Here is a 6,000-nt window from a genome sequence, read left to right on the forward strand (position 1 = left end):
ATCCTTTTTTAACCATCTGAATTACCTATTTTCCTCCTTCATCTGGGGCCTCAATAGTCCTAGGTAGAAGCTTTCCACCCTCATGCGGCCCCAGGCTCAGGGTGGCCTGGCCTTTCCTGACTGCTATAAATATTTCTTGGCTACCCAATTGGTGATGGCAGCCTAGTGGCTGACCCCCGATTCTTTGAATCCCTCCACGGTGCTGGAGGCTGCGGTTTTGCGCTTGATGGAGGCTCTGAGGTTCCTTATCGATAGAGGACCTCTGCCCCCATATCCATTAACACCCTCCATGATCACCACCCTATGGGCCTGGCATGCGGGTTCAATCTGTGAATGCTATTCCAAGCTAGCTGTTTCTCCGAATGCCCCACTATGGCTTAATCCTACCTTGCCCCATTTCTTCCTGTTACCTGAGCCACACGCCTGGACTAAATTTCAAATCAAAAAAATTTCACAAATTGTGACCGGTTCTGTCCTTTCCCCTTTGTCTACTCTCTCTTTACTTATAATGTTCCTGCATCCTATTTATTCTCATATTTACAGCTTTTCCATGCCTTCTGTGCTCAATTCCCTCCTTCTACCCTCCAACTCACTCAATTGGCCCGGGAAGAGCTTTTGTTATCTGATTGCTCGGTGAAGCCTACTTTGCATCTGTATTCACACCTGTTAAGGGTTTCCCTACCTGCTTTGCAAAGCCTGCGGGAGAGATGGTCACGGGATGTTCCGTAATTATATGATGATGACTGGTATTATATTTGGGACTTGCCTTTTTGCTCTCTGGTCTCTTTAAGAGACCGTTTGATTCAGTTCAAGATTGTACTTAGGGCCTATTATACCACAAAATGAGCTCCACACACTCCCCTGAATGTTGGCGTTGTGGGGGCTCCCCGGGAGATTTAGTCCATGTGTTTTGGCATTGCTCTGCGTTGTCTGATTTTTGGAATGAGGTAATATCATTGTGCAATAAGTTGACCTCGGCCCCCCTATAACCTACCATGTCGGTGTATTTGTTAGGTCTGATTAGTGATCTCCTGTCCACTATAGCTGAATGTACTCTGATTAGCCTACTGTTGTTCTATGCTAGAAAGACCATAGCTCTTAATTGGAAAAAACCTGCTCCTCCATCTATTATGCTATGAATGCAGATAATTAATGTTAATTTACCACTATATAAGGATACTTACATGCACAGGGGATGCCCTAAGAAATATGATAGAGTATGGTCCAAATGGCTGTCCGAACCCTCCACTGCCTCTGACATGACAATGCCCTGAGTAATATTGTAATATTGTATTTTATGATTTTTTTTGTATTCCTTCTGATCTTGGGGACATAATACATGTCATAATGTACACTAGGATGGGAAACTTTATATCTACACATTTTCTTTCTTGGTTGGTGGTGATAGCGACGTGAGCGTTTTGGAGAATCTTTATTATTATCAGAACATAATCCTTTTTTGTCTAAAATCCTTTAATCATACATCGTCATGTGTAGCACTCTAGCGTATTGAACATCTGGTTAGCATACCTAGCACATAAGTGGACTGGATTTACTAAAATGTAAAAGTTTAATGAAACATCTGGTTATATCCACACATTTATTTCTTGGTTGGTGGTGATAGCGTTTTGGAGAATCTTTGGCTGCAGTTTTTAATTTCTCTGGATGTATGATTGACCTTCTCCACCTAGGACACATGTGAACCTTTGTTTATGTTTTTTTTTTTGTTGTGTGTATGTCCTTAATATGTTAAACAGTTCAATAAAAAGATTTAAAAAAAAAAAAAAGTACTTTTATCAGGAGAACGAGTTACCGGCTATTCATCTTAGACTCCCTTGCTGTTTAAAGTGCCAGGAAGGCACTGTGAGCTTTGGAGCACCATTGGTCTACTTCCAGGGGAAATCAACCTAGGCGTACATTATCATTAATAAACACATTATACTTGCCTGCTCTGTGCAATGGTTTGCACAGAGCAGCCCCAAACTCCCTCTTTTCAGGTCCCCTGCCATCGCTTCTGGTCCCTCCCCCTTGCCGAGTGCCCACAGAGCAAGCTGTGCGTGCTCGCTCCCGAGCCACCTCTGTGTGTCTATGGGACAAACAGAGCGTAGCTCAGTCCTGCTCCCTCCTCATTGGCTGTAATTGACAGAAACAGGAGCCAAAGGCTGCTGTGCCTCAGCCAATGAGGAGAGAGAGTCCCAGGACAGTCGCAGCTGGCATGCACATTGCTGGATTGGGCTCAGGTGAGTATTAGGGAGGGCTGAGGGGGAAGCCGCACCCTGAAGGTTTTTTACCTTCATGCAGAGAATGCATGAAGGTAAAAACCTTCAGCCTTTAGAACAACTTCAAGCTTTTAATGTTATTTCATTTTTGCAAACATTCTACAGCAGCTGGAATTTGATTGCTGGCTAGAGATAGGAGAACACAGCACTACATTCCTAGGTATAACTTTTATAGAGTATGCTCAAATTAGTGCATACACAATCATTGCTGTGGTTACTGTCTCACTTTGGGCAACTTATTAAAGTTTAACTCAAGTCTTACCTTCAGTCTTGCCCAGTTGTGCAGGCTCCTCTCCTGTACTGAAATTGTTTACTCTGATTTCACTGCAGACTTTGAGCTTCTTACAGTGTGCATTAGAAGCTGCGGCAAGTCAGATACAGCCCACCTCATTTGCTGGTTGAAGGGCATTCAGAATCATCTAACTTTTCACTCCCCAGCTTAAGCCATGGTTCACATATGTGAGGCCATGTGGACTGTAATTTGCGCGGGCACAAGAGCCCATTCATTTTAATGGACTCCATTGAACTGGGTCACGTATAGAGATGAGCGAATTATTCAAAAATTCGATTCGGCTGATTCGCCGAATTTGCGGAAGAAATTCGATTCGATGCGAATTTATTCGCTGCGAATTTAACTTATTTAAAGGGTTTCTAGGCTTCAGAGAGCCTTTATATTAGTGCAGAACACTGTACCTTTAATTTAAATGCCCTTGGAGTCTGCTGGGGAAGAGAAATAATACTGTCAGTCAGTATGACATGCAGATGAGTGCCGTCGATCTTAGAATCACCGCACACTTCACTCATTTGGGCAGTCACGGGGCACGACGAAGAAGAAGAAGAAGAATGAAAAGAAGAAGAAGAAGAATGAAAAGAAGAAGAAGAAGAATGAAAAGAAGAATGAAAAGAAGAAGAATGAAAAGAAGAAGAAGAAGAATGAAAAGAAGAAGAAGAAGAATGAAAAGAAGAAAGAGAAGAAGAGTGAAAAGAAGAAGAAGAAGAATGAAAAGAAGAATGAAAAGAAGAAGAAGAAGAATGAAAAGAAGAAGAAGAAGAATGAAAAGAAGAATGAAAAGAAGAAGAAGAATGAAAAGAAGAAGAATGAAAAGAAGAAGAAGAATGAAAAGAAGAAGAAGAAGAATGAAAAGAAGAATGAAAAGAAGAAGAAGAAGAATGAAAAGAAGAAGAATGAAAAGAAGAAGAAGAAGAAGAATGAAAAGAAGAAGAAGAAGAATGAATAGAAGAAGAAGAAGAATGAAAAGAAGAATGAGAAGAAGAATGAAAAGAAGAAGAAGAAGAATGAAAAGAAGAAGAATGAAAAGAAGAATGAAAAGAAGAAGAAGAAGAATGAAAAGAAGAAGAAGAATGAAAAGAAGAAGAAGAAGAATGAAAAGAAGAAGAAGAATGAAAAGAAGAATGAAAAGAAGAAGAAGAAGAAGAATGAAAAGAAGAAGAAGAAGAATGAAAAGAAGAATGAAAAGAAGAAGAGGAAGAATGAAAAGAAGAGGAATGAAAAGAAGAAGAAGAAGAAGAAGAATGAAAAGAAGAAGAAGAAGAATGAAAAGAAGAAGAAGAAGAATGAAAAGAAGAATGAGAAGAAGAATGAAAAGAAGAAGAAGAAGAATGAAAAGAAGAATGAAAAGAAGAAGAATGAAAAGAAGAATGAAAAGAAGAAGAAGAAGAATGAAAAGAAGAAGAAGAAGAATGAAAAGAAGAATGAAAAGAAGAAGAAGAAGAATGAAAAGAAGAAGAATGAAAAGAAGAATGAAAAGAAGAAGAAGAAGAAGAATGAAAAGAAGAATGAGAAGAAGAATGAAAAGAAGAAGAATGAAAAGAAGAATGAAAAGAAGAAGAAGAAGAATGAAAAGAAGAAGAATGAAAAGAAGAATGAAAAGAAGAAGAAGAAGAATGAAAAGAAGAATGAGAAGAAGAATGAAAAGAAGAATGAAAAGAAGAATGAGAAGAATGAAAAGAAGAATGAAAAGAAGAGGAAGAAGAATGAAAAGAAGAAGAAGAAGAATGAAAAAAAGAATAAGAAGAATGAAAAGAAGAAGAAGAGGAAATGAAAAGAAGAATGAAAAGAAGAAGAAGAAGAATGAAAAGAAGAAGAAGAAGAATGAAAAGAAGAATGAAAAGAAGAAGAAGCAGAATGAAAAGAAGAAGAAGAAGAATGAAAAGAAGAATGAAAAGAAGAAGAAGTAGAATGAAAAGAAGAAGAAGAAGAATGAAAAGAAGAATGAAAAGAAGAAGAAGAAGAAGAATGAAAAGAAGAAGAAGAAGAATGAAAAGAAGAATGAGAAGAAGAATGAAAAGAAGAGAAGAAGAATGAAAAGAAGAAGAAGAAGAATGAAAAGAAGAATGAGAAGAAGAATGAAAAGAAGAAGAAGAAGAATGAAAAGAAGAATGAAAAGAAGAAGAAGAAGAATGAGAAGAAGAAGAATGAAAAGAAGAATGAAAAGAAGAAGAAGAATGAAAAGAAGAAGAAGAAGAATGAAAAGAAGAATGAAAAGAAGAAGAAGAAGAATGAAAAGAAGAAGAAGAAGAATGAAAAGAAGAATGAAAAGAAGAAGAAGAAGAATGAAAAGAAGAATGAAAAGAAGAAGAAGAAGAATGAAAATAAGAATGAAAAGAAGAAGAAGAATGAAAAGAAGAAGAAGAAGAATGAAAAGAAGAATGAAAAGAAGAAGAAGAAGAATGAAAAGAAGAAGAAGAAGAATGAAAAGAAGAATGAGAAGAAGAATGAAAAGAAGAATGAAAAGAAGAATGAGAAGAATGAAAAGAAGAATGAAAAGAAGAAGAAGAATGAAAAGAAGAAGAAGAAGAATGAAAAGAAGAATGAAAAAAAGATTAAGAAGAATGAAAAGAAGAAGAAGAGGAAATGAAAAGAAGAATGAAAAGAAGAAGAAGAAGAATGAAAAGAAGAAGAAGAAGAATGAAAAGAAGAATGAAAAGAAGAAGAAGAAGAAGAATGAAAAGAAGAAGAAGAATGAAAAGAAGAAGAAGAAGAATGAAAAGTAGAAGAAGAAGAAGAAGAAGAATGAAAAGAAGAAGAAGAAGAATGAAAAGAAGAAGAAGAAGAATGAAAAGAAGAATGAAAAGAAGAAGAAGAAGAATGAAAAGAAGAAGAAGAAGAAGAATGAAAAGAAGAATGAAAAGAAGAAGAAGAAGAATGAAAAGAAGAAGAAGAAGAATGAAAAGAAGAATGAGAAGAAGAATGAAAAGAAGAAGAAGAAGAATGAAAAGAAGAATGAAAAGAAGAAGAAGAAGAATGAAAAGAAGAAGAAGAAGAATGAAAAGAAGAATGAAAAGAAGAAGAAGAAGAATGAAAAGAAGAAGAAGAATGAAAAGAAGAATGAAAAGAAGAATGAGAAGAATGAAAAGAAGAATGAAAAGAAGAATGAAAAGAAGAATGAAAAGAAGAAGAAGAAGAATGAAAAGAAGAATGAAAAGAAGAAGAATGAAAAGAAGAAGAAGAATGAAAAGAAGAAGAAGAAGAATGAAAAGAAGAAGAAGAATGAAAAGAAGAAGAAGAAGAATGAAAAGAAGAAGAATTCCAGTACAGCAAAAAGTGTATCTGCAGAGAGCTCCGCTATTTCTGACAGTTCTCTGACAGTTCCTTCACATTTACAGCGGTTGAAACATTGTATCTATTTGTTTCCGAATAAAAACATCTGTATCCTAAATGGAAACAAATAGATACAATGTTTCAACTGCTGTAAATGTG

Source organism: Staurois parvus, unplaced genomic scaffold, assembly GCF_062004578.1.
Source record: "Staurois parvus isolate SC_StPar_1 unplaced genomic scaffold, SC_StPar_1.0 ptg000023l, whole genome shotgun sequence".
Taxonomy (NCBI): Eukaryota; Metazoa; Chordata; class Amphibia; order Anura; family Ranidae; genus Staurois; species Staurois parvus.